This window comes from Tursiops truncatus, chromosome 6 (genome assembly GCF_011762595.2).
Source record: "Tursiops truncatus isolate mTurTru1 chromosome 6, mTurTru1.mat.Y, whole genome shotgun sequence".
Lineage (NCBI taxonomy): Eukaryota > Metazoa > Chordata > Mammalia > Artiodactyla > Delphinidae > Tursiops > Tursiops truncatus.
The window spans coordinates 17,011,111-17,027,457 of NC_047039.1; the positions used below are offsets into that span (position 1 = coordinate 17,011,111).

The window sequence follows — 16,347 nt, forward strand, 5'->3', positions numbered from 1 at the left end:
TTCTGCCACCCTAACAATGCAGTTATATCACAAATTTTGTTTGAGCCAATATTCAGTATTTACATGGTTATAGTACATGAATCAGGGTACTGCTGAGCCAAGTAGCATACCATAATTACATCTCCTTTCTTGTATGGTCACGTCAGGTTTTACAACAGCTTGATTTTCTTTTAAATGCCATCCTTCCTTGGAGCCAGCAGCCTGACTGTTCCCATCTGGATCAGCAGCTCTCTGGGACTGTTACAAAGGTGCTGTCTGGGACTCATTTTCTCTGTCTTCTTAGGATATACCTTCCCATTCTCCTGTCTGGAGCCCTGTTTCCTGGGATCTTTTTGTCTTTCTTCCTCATATCTTCTACTACCTATCTAGTTGCTTGCTGAAAAGCCTGAATGTGTCTTGTGGGTCTAAAAATATCTTTATTCTATCCTCATACTTGAATCTTTGTTCAGTTGGGAATTTAATTCTAGGTTGAAAATAAATTTCCCTCAGAATTTTGTCTTCTAATGTCCTATGTGGTTATTGAGAATTCAATTGTGATTCATGTTTCATGTCTTTGGATGTGACATTTTTCCTCTCTGGAAGCATTTAAGATGTTATCTTTACCCGTGTTGTTCTAAAATTTCATGATGAGGAGCCTAGATGGGAGGTCTTTATTCATTAACTTTATTGGGCAATCAGAAAGCCATTTCAGTCAGGGGACTCATATATTTCAGTTCATGGGAAACGTTTTTGTAGCACATATTGGATGGTTTTCTTCTTTTTTTTTCCGGAATGTCTATTACATAATTATTGAACTTGGATTATCTTCTAAATTTATTTCCTATTTTTCATCTTTGTTTTTTATTTTCTTCATTTTGGGCCTGGGGATCCTTCCCTTCCCCTTTTGTTGGTCTCCACTTCTTGAACTACATCTCAGTTGGGTTTGTCATTCAGGTGTTTTGTATCAGTGTCCATTATTTTGGCTCTGAGACATAATATGCTGTTAACCCCACTCCCACTGTGAGGCACTGGAGACCAGATTCAGAAAAAGGTTAGCCAACTTCTTGACTGAGGGCTGGGAAGCAGCCCAGTCTTTCTGAGTCTCCTACAGTAATGAGAATGAAAAGCACATTGATATCTTAGTACATTGTTTGGCTATCACTTGCAGTTGGAAATCCTGGTTCCATTTAACTGGACTTTTCCAACCTTATTTGGCCATAGAACTCCTTTCCCCTCTTAACATTTGTTAACATTGTATCAGTTTGGGCCCAGAGGAAACAGCTGGCACGCTCAGATGGGAATAATGTAAAGAGGGTTAATTTAGAAAAGGACTAGGTACAAAGGCACGGGCAGGGTGTAATGGACAGTGCATGAACTTGAGGCCAGGAGCAATAGCGTTGTTTCCACCCCATCCTGAAGAGCCAGGGAGGTGCAGGGGAATTTGGGGGATCAAATTTGTCAGCCTTGTCAGTATCTGTTCAAAGTTCCCCATTCTGTATTTCAGAGAGCTGCTACTTCTCCACTAGCGCCCTTACCTTACATCCAAGGTCTGGCAGGTTTGCGAACTAATCGGTGCTGGGACTCTACAGCCCCAACTGTCAGACTCTGGGCTTGATCCTCACCATACCTGCCTTGTGATACCTGCAGGAGGTGAGAAACTGTAATGCTGCCACAGAGCCTCCTGTTCTCCAAGTTAGTTCTTAATGGCACATCCATACACTGCAGGGACGGTAGACAGAGGAGTGACAGGGGTCTGTTGTCTCATGCCCACTCCCAGATAAGAAGCAACCCAGGACAGGGCTCAGCCTAAGGCACAATGTCTGTCCAGAAGCCTCGCCAGGGCACTGGAGTGGGAGTCACTTCTCTAGAAGCTCTGGTCTCTGGAGCCAAGGGTGATGCCTAGGAAGCAGTGTGCTTATCAGCAGGTACGTTGTCAACCTGGAGGATGAGGCAGTGAGGGTGGCCCTTTAGGCAATGGGAAAGAACCGGGAGAGAACTGGGAAAGCCACACCAGAAGTGTGGAGCTGGAGCAATTCTCTGGATTGGAGATACTGGTTGCAATGACTTTTGATGGATTCTCTGACCGACACGTGGTCAGGAGGAGAGGCACTCAGGCTGCTGGGATGGAGGGGTGCTGACGTTCATTTTCACCAGCTTTACCACTTTTTCTGCCAGCACCTCCCTCTCTCTCCTCACCTCTTCCCAGTCCTCTCTCTGCCCTTCTCCTTTCTTTTCATTTCTCCTTTCTCCTGCGTTGCTCCTTTTATTTTCCCACCTCTGTCTTCTCCCCCATCTTTTCATCTCTCTTTTCTTCTGTGTTTTAGTCTCTTCTCCCTTTTGTGATACACTTTTTGTATTAGGCTGTGCTATCTATATATTTTAAATCCCAGAGGTGTATCTGCTAATTGTCCTTTTAGGGAAATAATTATGGAAGTTAAGATGATTAGATAATGAAAGCATTCTCTGGGGCTGGCCTCTTTACAAAACGATGATGATGAGGTGGTGATGAGAACGGGGGATTGTTTCTACTTAAACTAACAGGGTGGTACAACTCTTACCAGAATGCTTTGAACATCTGGGATGTAATTATATCCCTCCCAGAGCCTGGCCAGAGGGCAAACTCTGGGAGTAACATCCTGGGAACAAGAATGTATATTCTGTGGCCTTCCGGGAAGGCAATGATCAGGGAACTCCGTGATATGGCTTGGAGCTCAAGACCCCATGGAATTCCTAGATCCAAATGAAGATTCTTGGAGTTTCTGAAATGTGTATAATTGTGCGTGCGTGCGCGTGCGCACAAACACACACACGTGCAGGGCAAGATTATGGCTTCCCTCAGGCAGAGGGTTTTGTAGATACTAAATTGCTGAAACACATCATATCTGGAATTGCTTCATTGCACACTAATGGTTGCTGTAAGCTTCCTGCTCACTCACTCTTGTCATATAAAAAGTGTTCATGAGACAGTCCTTTCATTGTCTGGGTTCTGCTCTTGATCCAGCACTGACTGCATTGTAACACCCTCCTGGCACTCCTGGGCCATTGCAAGTGCCTGCCACTCCCTCGCATCCAGCAAAGAGCTGACCTCCGCAGGCAGGAAGAGGTGGAATGCTCTCAGCCAAAGGCCAGTGGACACAAGGAGAGGTGGCAGTAGAGGAGGGCATGAATGGGGAAGGGACATAGAGAAAGGGTTCAGAGAGTATTGGGTGGTGGGGCAGCAGGAAAGTGGGACTGGGAAAATGCGCTTCCTGTTGGGGAAGGGAGGGTCTGGAAAGAGTAATGACTGGGAAGAATGAAAAGGGAGGGGAGACTAATTCTGACTGAGAGCCTGCTGTTTTACAAAGAGAATGTGATGCCCAAAGAGGTTAAATTACATGCCCAAGTCATTGTAAGCATATGAGGGACAGGGATGCAAATCCAAGGCTCATGGTCCTCATCCTGGCACCCTGCCCAGAAAATAGGATTGCAATGGATGTCAGAGTTAAATTACTCCCCTCCACAACTCAAGAAAGAGGACTCCTTAAAGACCACTCAGGCAAGAAGTGTCCACTGAAATACGTGCTATCGCTAGGCATTAGTGATTCATCCAGGTTTAACCTTAAGAAAGGAAGGAAATTCCTCTCCAGATTTAACTAGAAGTTCTCTCAGTAAACCCTAAGCCCTTTTGCATTGTCCATCTCCCCATAACCCATGCCACCCTTCCCCCTTCATCATTCCTCAGGGCTAGCAAAGGAAGTGGTTTCATATCGTAGTGTGACAGCAAAGAACTGTAGCCTAAGGACACAGCAGAAGGCGGCTCAGATAAAAGATTCCCACTCTTCCGACTTATTTTGTTTCTCTGACTTATTTATTATTGTTAGGCACAAGCATAGAACAGCCTCAATTGGGGGTGCTCCTGATTTCAGAATTTCCTCCCCTTCAGCCTCCATTAAGGAAACCATGGAGCTGAGTTCTTCCGTGAAGTCCTGTCCCTGGATCCTGATGGCTCACCCACCCTTGCAGGCTTCCTGGTGGTCCCAGAGCATCTCACCACATTCACTGCAGACAGTGTTGCCAGGTTTAGCAAATAAAAATACACAATGCTCTGTTAAATATCAATTTCAGATAAAACCCAAATACCTGTTTTGTTTAAGTGTATCCCATGCAATATTTGGGACACACTTATGCAACGGAAGTGTTTGCTGTTTATCTGAAAAGATTTTATTTGGAAGCTCCACAGCTGGGGATGCCGTCAGCATGATTTTACTGGAGTGAGTACAGTTAGATCTGTTAGAAGAAGTCAAGTGCCCCGAGTCCCAGGGCAGGAATTACAACACCACACTGTTTCCTTCAGGAGCTGTCTCAGCTTCCCCTGTTCCTCCTTTAGTCTAGACTGGACTTCTATGTCTGCAATACCCTGTTCATGACCAAACACTGCACAGATGACTTTCCAGAGCCATTTGCCTAGACTTCTTGCAATATCGGTGAGTATCCATTTTTCTGACTTGTAAAATAATACACGTTCATTGATAAAAATTGGAAAATACAGCTCAATAAAAAGAAAAATAAACATTCACCTTAATTGCAGTATATAGAGTTCAAATTCCAGCTTACTAGCTGTATGATTTTAGGCAATTTCCTTAACTTCTCTGTGCCTCAGTTTTTCAATTGTAAAATGAAGGTAATATAGTGGCTTGAATGAATTTTTGAGGATTAAATGAGTTTATATGTGTTCAGGTACTTTAAAAAGTGCCTGGTATATAGCAAGCACTGTGTAAGCACTTTTCAAAAAGAAATGAAAATTCTTTCACCCAGAGATAAGTATTATTGATGTCTTTTCTATGCATTTCTATACATTGTATCATATAGATTTATACCATAGATTTCCATACAGTGGTAGGGTGCATTTTCCAAAGTTGAACGTAATGATTCTCCTGTCCAACATGTTCTTCTGCAAGGTGGTCTGGACACTTCTCCATCAAGAGATGGAATCAATTCCTCTCCCCTTGTATCTAGGCTTTTTTAAAGTTTTCTGGTCAACAGAATGCAGCAGGAGTGGTATTCTGGGACTTCCAAGGCCGGACAGAGGAGGCTTGTGGTTTCTGGTTCCCTCTCTGGCACACTCACCATTGGGTACTTCCTCTTGGAATCCACCCTCAAGCCAAGGCACATGGAAAGACTTCATGTAGGTGCTCTGCTCAGTTCAGCAGCTGAGTGGCCTGCTGGCAGCCAGCTTCACCTGCCAGCCCATGTGAGTGGATCAGACCAGCTGTCTACAACAGCATGAGAGACCCCAAACAAGAACCACACAACTGAGCCCAATTGAACCATAGAGCCATGAGGGATAATCATCAATTATTGTTTGGAGCCACTAAGTTATGAGATGGTTTACTACAAAGCGATAGAGATCTGGAAACATATTTAAGGAAAGTGCCTAAGATCCTGAGTTTTATTATTCATTTATTTATTTAACATCTTTATTGGAGTATAATTGATTTACAATGGTGTGTTAGTTTCTGCTGTATAACAAAGTGAATCAGCTAACCATATATATATATCCCCATATCTCCTCCCTCTTGCATCTCCCTCCCACCCTCCGTATCCCACCCCTCTAAGTGGTCACAAAGCACTGAGCTGATCTCCCTGTGCTATGTGGCTACTTCCCACTAGCTATCTATTTTACATTTGGTAGTGTATATATGTCCATGCCACTCTCTCACTTCAGCCCAGCTTAACCTTCGCCCTTCCTGTGTCCTCAAGTCCATTCTCTACGTCTGCATCTTTATTCCTGTCCTGCACCTAGGTTCTTTAGAACCACTTTTTTTTTTTTAGATTCCATATATGTGTTAGCATATGGTATTTGTTTTTCTCTTTCTGAATTACTTCACTCTGTATGACAGATTCTAAGTCCATCCACCTCATTACAAATAACTCAATTTCGTTTCCTTTTATGGCTGAGTAATATTTCATTGTATATATGTGCCATATCTTTTTTATCCATTCATCTGTTGATGGACACTTAGGTTGCTTCCATGTCCTGGCTCTTGTAAATAGAGCTGCAGTGAACATTGTGGTACATGACTCTTTTTGAATTATGGTTTTCTCAGGGTATATGCCCAGTAGTGGGATGGCTGGGTCGTATGGTAGTTCTATTTTTAGTTTTTTAAGGAACCTCCATGCTGTTCTCCATAGTGGCTGTATCAATTTACATTCCCACCAACAGTGCAAGAGGGTTCCCTTTTCTCCACACCCTCTCCAGCATTTATTGTTTGTAGATTTTTTGATGATGGCCCTTCTGACCGGTGAAAGGTGATGCCTCATTGTAGTTTTGATTTGCATTTCTCTAATGGTTAGTGATGTTGAGTGTCCTTTCATGTGTTTGTTGGCAATCAGTATATCTTCTCTGGCAAAATGTCTATTTAGGTCTTCTGCCCATTTTTGGATTGTGTAGTTTGTTTTTTTTGATATTGAGCTGCATGAGCTGCTTGTAAATTTTGGAGATTAATCCTTAGTCACTTGCTTCATTTGCAAATATTTTCTCCCATTCTGAGGGTTGTCTTTTCATCTTGTTTATGGTTTCCTTTGCTGTACAAAAGCTTGAAGTTTCATTAGGTCCCATTTTTTTATTTTTGGTTTTATTTCCATTTCTCTAGGAGGTGGGTCAAAAAGGATCTTGCTGTGATGTATGTCATAGAGTGTTCTGCCTATGTTTTCCTCTAAGAGTTTTGTAGTGTCTGGTCTTACACTTAGGTCTTTAATCAATTTTGAGTTTATTTTTGTGTATCGTCTTAGGGAGTGTTCTAATTTCATTCTTTTACATGTAGCTGTCCAGTTTTCCCAGCACCGCTTACTGAAGAGGCTGTCTTTTCTCCATTGTATACTCTTGTCTCCTTTATCAAAAATAAGGTGACCATAGGTGCATGGATTTATCTCTGGGATTTCTATCCTGTTCCATTGATCTATATTTCTGCTTTAGTGCCAGTACATACTGTCTTGATTACTTTAGCTTTGTAGTATAGCCTGAAGTCTGGGAGCCTGATTCCTCCAGCTCTGTTTTTCTTTCTCAAGATTGTATTGACTATTCAGGGTCTTTTGTATTTCCATACAAATTGTGAAATTTTTTGTTCTAGTTCTGTGAAAAATGCCAGTGGTAGTTTGATAGGGAATGCATTGAATCTGTAGATTGCTTTGGGTCGTATAGTCGTTTTCACAATGTTGATTCTTCCAATCCAAGAACATAGTATATCTCTCCATCTATTTGTATCATCTTTAATACTTTCATTAGTGTCTTATACTTTTCTGCATACAGATCTTTTGTCTCCTTAGGTAGGCTTATTCTTAGGTATTTTATTCTTTTGTTGCAATGGTAAATGGGAGTGTTTCCTTAATTTCTCTTTCAGATTTTTCATCATTAGTGTATAGGAATGCAAGAGATTTCTGTGCATTAATTTTGTATCCTTCTACTTTACCAAATTCATTGATTAGCTCTAGTAGTTTTCTGGTAGCATCTTTAGGATTCTCTCTATATAGTATCATGACATCTGCAAACAGTGACAGCTTTACTTCTTCTTTTCCAGTTTGGATTCCTTTTATTTCATTTTTTTTCTCTGATTGCTGTGGCTAAAACTTCCAAAACTATGTTGAATGATAATGGTGAGAGTGGACAACCTTGTTTTGTTCGTGATCTTAGAGGAAATGGTTTCAATTTTTCACCATTGAGAACGATGTTGGCTGGGGGTTCGTCATATATGGCCTTTATTATGTTGAGGTAAGTTCCCCCTATGCCTACTTTTTGGAGGGTTCTTATCATAAATGGGTGTTGAATTTTGTCGAAAGCTGTTTCTACATCTATTGAGAATATCATATGGTTTTTTTCCTTCAGTTTTTAAATACGGTGTATCACATTGTTTGACTTGCATATATTGAAGAATCCTTGCATTCCTGGGATAAACCCCACTTGATCATGGTGTATGATCCTTTTAATGTGCTGTTCTATCCTGTTTGCTAGTATTTTGTTGAGGATTTTTGCATCTATGTTCATCAGTAATATTGGCCTGTAGTTTTGTTTCTTCGTGACATATTTTTCTGGTTTTGGTATCATATGATCGTGGCCTCATAAAATGAGATTGGGAGTGTCCCTCCCTCTGCCATATTTTGGAAGAGTTTGAGAAGGATAGGTGTTAGCTCTTCTCTAAATGTTTGATAGAATTCACCTGTGAAGCCATCTGGTCCTTGTCTTTTGTTTGTTGGAAGATTTTTATCACAGTTTCAATTTCAGTGCTTGTGTTTGGTATGTTTATTTTTTCTATTTCTTGCTGGTTCTGTCTCAGAAGATTGTGCTTTTCTACGAATTTGTCCATTTTTTCCAGGTTGTCCATTTTATCGGCATATAGTTGCTTTTAGTAATCTCTCATGATCCTTTGTATTTCTGCAGTCAGCTGTTACTTCTCCCTTTTCATTTCTAATTCTATTGATTTGAGTCTTTTCCCTTTTTTTCTTGATGAGTCTGGCTAATGGTTTATCAATTTTGTTTATGTTACTGTTTTGTTTATGTTACTGTTAGTGTTGTCTGCACTGATAGCTGCAGCTCGCACCCGTCTCTGGAGATCCTTTAGGCGGTGCTCTGAATCCCCTCTCCTCCCACACCCCAAAACAATGGTCTCTTGCCTCTTAGGCAGTTCCAGACTTTTCCCCAAACTCCCTCCCAGCTAGCTGTGGCACACTAGCCCCCTTCAGCCTGTGTTCATGCAGCCAACCCCAGTCCTCTCCCTGGGATCTGATCTCCAAAGCCCGAGCCTCAGCTCCCAGCCCCTACCCGACCCCAGCGGTTGAGCAGGCAAGCCTGTCAGGCTGGTGAATGCTGGTCCGCATTGATCCTCTGTGCAGGAATCTTTCTGCTTTGCCCTCTGCACCCCTGTTGCTGTGCTCTCCTCTGTGGCTCTGAAGCTTCCCCCCTGCCATCCCCTGTCTCCACCAGTGAAGGGGTTTCCTAGTGTGTGGAAGCTTTTCCTCCTTCACAGCTCCCTACCAGAGGTGCAGGTCCGATCCCTAATTTTTGTTTCTGTTTTTTCTTTTTTCTTTTGCCCTACCCAGGTACATGGGGAGTTTCTTGCCTTTTGGGAAGTCTGAAGTCTTCTGCCAGCATTCAGTAGGTGTTCTGTAGGAGTTGTTTCACATGTAGATGTATTTCTGATGTATTTGTGGGGAGGAAGGTCATCTCCATGTCTTACTCCTCCAGCATCTTGAAGGTTTCCCCCCTGAATTTTAAATATGAACCAACGTGGTTTCTATCCTGTTTCGCTATTACTTTCAGAGAAAGGGGACAAGTTCTTTTCTTTTTTTTTCTTAAAAAGTTTTGTTTTAGTTAAAAAAATGTAAAGGATTTTAAAAAGTATTTTATTTTTGGCTTTGCCGTGAGGCTTGTGGGATCTTAGTTCCCTGACCAGGGATTGAACCTGGACCTCAGCAGTGAAAGCATGGAGTCTTAACCACTGGACTGCCAGGGAATTCCCTAATGTTTTTTTTTTTTTTTTTGTGGTATGCGGGCCTCTCACTGTTGTGGCCTCTCCCGTTGTGGAGCACAGGCTCCGGACGCGTAGGCTCAGCGGCCATGGCTCACGGGCCCAGCTGCTCCGTGGCATGTGGGATCTTCCTGGACAGGGGCACGAACCTGTGTCCCCTGCATCAGCAGGTGGACTCTCAACCACTGTGCCACCAGGGAAGCCCGAATTCCCTAATTTTTAAAACTATTAAAAAAAATTTTTATTGGAGTATAGTTGATTTACAATGTTGTGTTAGTTTCAGTTGTACTGTAAAGTGAATCAGTTATACATATACATATACCTACTCTTTTTAAGATTCTTTTCCCAAATAGTCATTATAGAGTACTGAGCAGAGTTCCCTGTGGTATACAGTAGGTCCTTATTAGTTATTGAGTATATATATAGTAGTGTGTATATGTCAATCCCAATCTCCCAATTTATCGATACCTCCCCCTTTCCCTGCCTGGTAACCATAAGTTTCTCTTCTACATCTGTGACTCTATTTCCATTTTGTAAATAAGTTCATTTGTACTATTTTTAAAAATATTCCACATATAAGCAATAATATATGATATTTGTCTTTCTCTGTCTGACTTACTTCACTCAGTATGACAATATCTATGTCTATCCATGTTGCTGCAAATGGCATTATTTTTTCTTTTTTATGGCTGAGTAATATTCCATTGTACATATGTACCACATATTCTTTGTCCATTCCTCTGTTGATGGACTTTTAGGTTGTTTCTATGTCTTGGCTATTGTAAATAGTGCTTCAATGAACATTGTGGTACATATATCTTTTTGAATTATGATTTTCTCCAGATATATTCCCAGGAGTAGGATTGCTGGATCACATGGTAGTTCTATATTTAGTTTTGTAAGGAATCTCCATACTGTTTTCCATAGTGGCTGTACCAATTTACATTCCCACCAACAGTATATGAGGGTTCCCTTTTCTCCACACCCTTTCCAGCATTCATTGTTTGTAGATTTTTTGATGATGGCCATTCTGACTGGTGTGAGGTGATACCTCATTGTAGTTTTGATTTGCATTTCTCTAATAATTAGTCATATTGAGGAAAAGAGACATTTTCAAATAAGCTTTCCTGTCTAAGAAAATATATTCCTCTCTCTTTGGACAAGTTAACCCCCAGCTGGGCTGGTGGTTAATGAACCCTAGGTCATTCATGCTTGAAGGCAACTTAGAGATCATCTAATAGTCACTCATCTGCCTATTTGCTTTACAGGTGAGAACCAGGAGGTGAAGTGACTCACCTAAAGTCACCTGGGTGCTAAATGACAGAGCCTGGTTGCACCACAGGTATCCTGACTCCAAGCTCAGTGCTCTCTTTTTTATATTGTGCTACTTGTTTATAAGGATGCTTAGGGGCAGGGTAGAATTGTGAGTTTCCAAAGGCCTGATGAGAGTGATGAAAGAATCTGGAGTCCTGAAGTCACCTGGGCTCTTTCACAGCTATGTCCAGTCAGTGTTTCTTGGAGAGGACACAGCTTCTTTAAAAAGTACCTTTTCATGCTCTGTCCGGTGAGGAAAATGTGAAATGTGGTGTGTCAAAGTCAAGTCTGGAGTGAGGGCTTCAGTGAAGAACTGGATGTGCTGAAGTCAGGAAGAGTGACAGGCTTCAGGACACCCTGTTGTCTTGAGATTGAGAGAGTCTGTCAAGGGCGGGGCCTGTCGTGAGTATGTGAGGGTCAGTGGGAGGGCTGCTTCTTGGGCCTCATGCTCACTACCATCCCAACTGAGTGGTTCAGATTCAAAGAATGACAGTGTTTGGATGATGTAGGAGGCAGTTATCCTCATCCCAGGAGGAAGGAAGCATCAGAGAGAGGTGTTCAATGAGGAGAGAACATCAAGATGTTTGTTATGGGTTGAACTGTCACACAATTCATATACTGATATCCTAACTCTAATGCCTCAGAGTATGACCTTATTTGGAAATAAGACTGCTGCAGATGTAGTTAGTTAAGATGAGGTCATACGGGAGTAGGATGGGCTTCTAATCCAAACTGACTGGTGTCCCTATGAAAAGGGGAAATTTGGACACAGACACACATACAGGAGGAATGCCATGTGAAGATAAAGAGAGATTGTGGTGATGCTTCTACAAGGCAACGAATGGCAAAGATTGCCAGCAAACCACTAGAAGCTAAGGAAGAGGCATGGGGCAGATTCTCCCACACAGCTTACAGAAGGAACCAACCCTACTCACACCTTGATCTTGGACCTCTATCCTCCATAACGGTGAGACAGTAAGTTTCTGTTGTTTAAGCCAGCTCGTTTATGGTATTTTGCTATGGCAGCCCCTTCAAACTAATAGGATGTTATATAAGTCAATGCATAGAGTCTTGAGATAAATAAATAAGATGAAAGGGGCCAGAGACTTGGCTGGATGAGGGAAGGGTAGGTGGGGTGACCTTGGCTTATGGTAAACTCTAGTGGGAGAATCACAGTGCAGGCCCCTGGGATCCTGGAGCAAAGCCATGCTGTCTTCAGTGGAGAATTATGCACCCGTTGAGAAATAGCTCTTGGCACATTACTGTAACCTGATAGAAGCAGAGTACTTGACCATAATCATCAAGTGACAATGCATCTGGAACTGCCCATTATGAGCTGGGTTCTGTCAGACCTCCAAACCATAAAGCCAAGCAGGTCCAGCAGGCATCCATTGTGGTGTGGAAATAGTACATCTAAGGTTGAGCCCTAGTAGGACCAGAGGGCATGACTAACCTGCACGTTTAAGTAGCCCAGACCTGCTTGTCACCCACTAAAGTTGGATCAATGCCCTTCTCCGACTTGTGCTTATGGCCATAGAGGAGAATCCCTTATGACCAGCTGGAAGAAGAGGAAAATGGCTGAGCTTGGTTTACAGATAGATTAACTCAGTACATGTGTGTAAGTCAAAATTGACAGCAGCTGCATTTCTCCCACATTTAGGGTTGGCCCTAAAAGACAGTAGAGAGGGGAAAGTCTTCCCAGTGGAACTACAAGCAGTGTACCTGATCATCTTCTTTGTAGGAAAGGAAAAGTGTCCCAAAGTGGATGGCTAATGGCCTGGTCTGGGGTCAGAAAAGAAAAGGAATAGAGGAACACAGGCAAGGAGGTCTGGGGTGGAGGCATGTGGTGGACATGTAGGAGTGAGCATAATGTGTGGAGATTTTTGTATTGCACTTGCACTCACAAGTAAGTGTCCGCCATCAACTGTATAACCAAGTAGATCAAATGACTTGTTCTGTGAACCTTAGCCAGCCTTCATCATCAACCACTGATGGCTGGTATGATGGGCTCATAAGTGGAGTGGCCACAGTATCAGAGAGGAAGATATGTGTGGACCCAACTGCATGGACTTCTACCTACCAAGGCTGATCTAGCTACTGTTGCTTCTGAATGTCTCAACTGTTAGCAAAAGAAACCAATTCATCCTGGCACTAGTCCTCAAGGAAACCAATTGACCATTTAATGGCAAGTTGACTACATTGGCCTGCTTCCACCTTGAAAGGGTCAATGATTCCTTCTCACAAGGATAAATATCTTTGCTGGTATGGGTTTGCCTTTCCTACCAGCAAAACCTCAGCCAGAATTACTATCTAGGTGTTTATAGAATGCCTGATCCATAGGTATGGAACCCCACACAGTACAACATACAATCAGAAGATCCACTTCACGTTGAAGAAAGTGTGAGACTGGGACCACAACTAGCAGATATATTTGTTTTATTACATACTACATACTCAGAGGCAGCCATCCTCATGGAACACTAGAATAGCCTTCTATCAGTACAATGGAAGCCCTAGCTTAGAGGAAACATTCTGAAGCGATTGGATGCCATCATTCAGGATGAAGAGTATTTATTAAATCGGTGACTCTTATGTGTGGTTCCATCTCCAATAAGAATTCAAGGGTCCAGGAACCAAGGAGTAGCAGCAGGGGTGGCCAAATTTACCATCATACCAATGACCCATGGGGGGATGTTATATGCCTTGTTCCTGCAACTTTGGGTTCTGCAGGGTTGGAGGATTGCTGAAGAGGTGAACCCTTGTCATGGGTCACAGCAAGTGTACCATTGAACCACAACTCGCAGATGCTCTCAGGGCACATTAGGTTCATTGTGCCCAGAGACAACGGGCAAGGAAAGGAGTCACTACGCTTACAGGGGCAAGTGACTTTGACCAGCAGGAAGATGCAGCTCTGCTTTTACACAATAGTGGCAGGAAAGAAGACACATGGAATCCAGATGTTAGTAACTAAACCTGTCCCTCCAAAATCCATATGTTGAAGCTCTAGCATCTAGTGTGGCTGTGTCTGGAAATGGGGGTCTCTAAAGAAGTAATTGAGGTTAAATGAGGTCTTAAAGATGGGGTCCTGATCTGACTGGACTCTTATCCTTACAAGAAGAGACACCAGAAAGCTCTGTCTCTTCATGTGCAGGCACCGAGGAAAAACCATGGGAGTAAACAGCAAGAAGGTGGCTGTCTACAACAAAAGGGAGAGCTCTCATCAGACGCTAAACCTGCTGTCACCTTGATCTTGGACTTCCACTCTTCAGAACTGTGAGAAGATAAAAATTTATATTGTTTAAGCCCCCCAGTCTGTGGTATTTTGTTTAAAGCAGCCTGAGCTAACACACTGGGTGGTCCACTTGGGTCTCTCCTTGTGCTCCTTTACCACATTGTAAGTATGAATGGACACATGCAATCACCCTGGCCTGAGATGAGTGATTATCATGGGTTCATAACCCTCAGGAATGAAGGTTTGGGTCACACCACCAGGGAAGCCACCAAGACCTGCCAAAATCTTGATGAGTCATAGTTGAGCTTGAGGAAAATTTAAAAAAGGGTAGTGGAGCAGGGAGAGGGTGGTATTTGTTCTGACCCCACAGTCAATTGCAAAGATGGGAGCAGTAATTCACCCTGCTAACCTCCCTCTTCTGATTCCCCCTCAGGAAAAAAGGCCTCCTGGAACCATGGGGGAACTGCTGCCCAAATCTTGTAGAGAAGTAGATTTGTTTGGTGGAAGGGATAGGCTGTGGTGACCATGAGAATAAGCCTTGCAGACCTCCAACTACAGGGAGCACAGATGCCTAAGGGTGCTAGTTGTAAAGCCCACCACCACATTTGCACTGAGGCTCCACTTCCCGCGGGCTGCTCCCAGTCAATGAATGAGTGTCGCAGGTATAGTAAGGAAGGTCCATTCTTGGGAGACACAAGATCCTCTGATGACCGACATCGGCTGGAGGACTCCTAAAATTTCCTCAGATTGTATCATCCTTTAGGATACTTCTACCCAACATTCTATTCCTCTGGCCTCCCTTTAGGTTCAAACTTGCATCATGGTCTGACTGTTCTTCTAGCTTTATCTGGACCCTACCCATTTTTTCCCCTCATAGATATTTCCCCTGAAAAATCCTTGCAAGTTTAATCTTAGTCTTGGCATCTTCTTCACAGAGGACCCAGAATAACACAGTTCCTTTAACCCTTACTCACACCTCTGTAAATAGATCTTCTATAAAACATCTCTTTAAACATCCCAGCTGACTGTGACATCTGTTTCCTGCTGGGACCTTGACTAATATAGATTGCTGTGGACCATAAATGCTGTAACATTCCGAAGGAGAAGAACCAGTGTTAGTGTGGTAAGAATAAATAGCAAGGAATAAATGTGTTCTGAAATATGGGGTTGATCTGGGGTTAGAGTTTGATATTTCAGATAGGGGTATGTGTGTGTGTGTGTGTGTGTGTGTGTGTGTGTGTGTGTGTGTGTGTGTGTGTGTATACAGCATAAACAAAGGTACTGGGGTAGAAACAAGCAGTTATGGCAGGGTCTGTTCAAGAGCCCACACTGTTTTTCCAAGGAGCTCCACCTGTCCTATGGGAGAAGAGCACTCAGAATGCTCATTTCTCTATGTTCATTGCTTGGAACCTGTGAGGAAGCCTCTACCTTTCCCCCTTTCATCACTTCATTTTGTATATCTTTCTCTGTGCACACATGAGCTCTTGTTAGAGAAGAGCTGAGTCAGTGGCCGTGGGACTCCTTGGAAAGCACATGGAAAAGGGGAAAGGAAGACAGGGAAGAATGAGTATCTTGACATTCTGGGGTCAGGACATTCGGAGAATTGGGACTGAATAGCCCCATTTCTTAGGATCCCAAGAGGGCCAGCAGTTTCCTTTAGAATTCAGAGGCTGAGGGAAGGTTGATTTCACAAGAGGCACAGAAAACAGAATTCACAGAGAGCCAGGGCATTTACAGATATTCAGACAGAGGCTTCTAGAATTTAAACATCTTTAAGCCAAACTTTCTTACTGAAACTATTTTGTTTATGTATTGTATTGTTTATGTATTCATTCATTCAGCACACATTTACAGAGCACCTACCACGTGCCAGGAACTGTTCTAGGCATTGGGGATGCACTGGTAAGACAAGATGAAAATCCCTATCCTCATGGAGCTTCCATCCTTGTGGGGGAGAGACAGACAACAAATAAATAAACAAATAAAGCAGTAAAACAAATAGCATGTCAGAGGGTGGTAAGTGCTGTGGAGCAAAGCAAACCAGAAAGAGGAATAGACTGTGCATGGGTCTGTCTGGGGCAGCCACGGAAGACCCTACAGACAAGGCAACATAGAACAGACTTAAAGGAGGGGAAGGTTCAATGCCCAATGGGTTCCATGGGGAGTGGTTCATGCAGTGGAAAGAGCAAACGCAAAGGCCTGGAAGCAGGGGTGTGATTGGTCACATTAACATCTGTCTACTCCATGCATCTCCATGCTTGTCTACCTGCCCATAGATAAACTGTTAATTCCAGTCTTCAAGTTCTAGGGATTTAAATTTCT

The 16,347-nt window shown here is 42.9% G+C and overlaps 1 long non-coding RNA gene across 1 annotated transcript; it reads left to right on the forward strand.

Moving 5' to 3' along the window:
- The first annotated feature begins 4,367 nt into the window (after window positions 1–4,367).
- On the forward strand, window positions 4,368–14,252 carry LOC109550166 (uncharacterized). The gene is made up of 5 exons (XR_004527222.2): window positions 4,368–4,442; window positions 9,052–9,106; window positions 10,748–10,821; window positions 11,549–11,760; window positions 13,945–14,252. It is a non-coding gene; the product is annotated as an uncharacterized lncRNA (long non-coding RNA).
- Window positions 14,253–16,347: the final 2,095 nt, after the last annotated feature.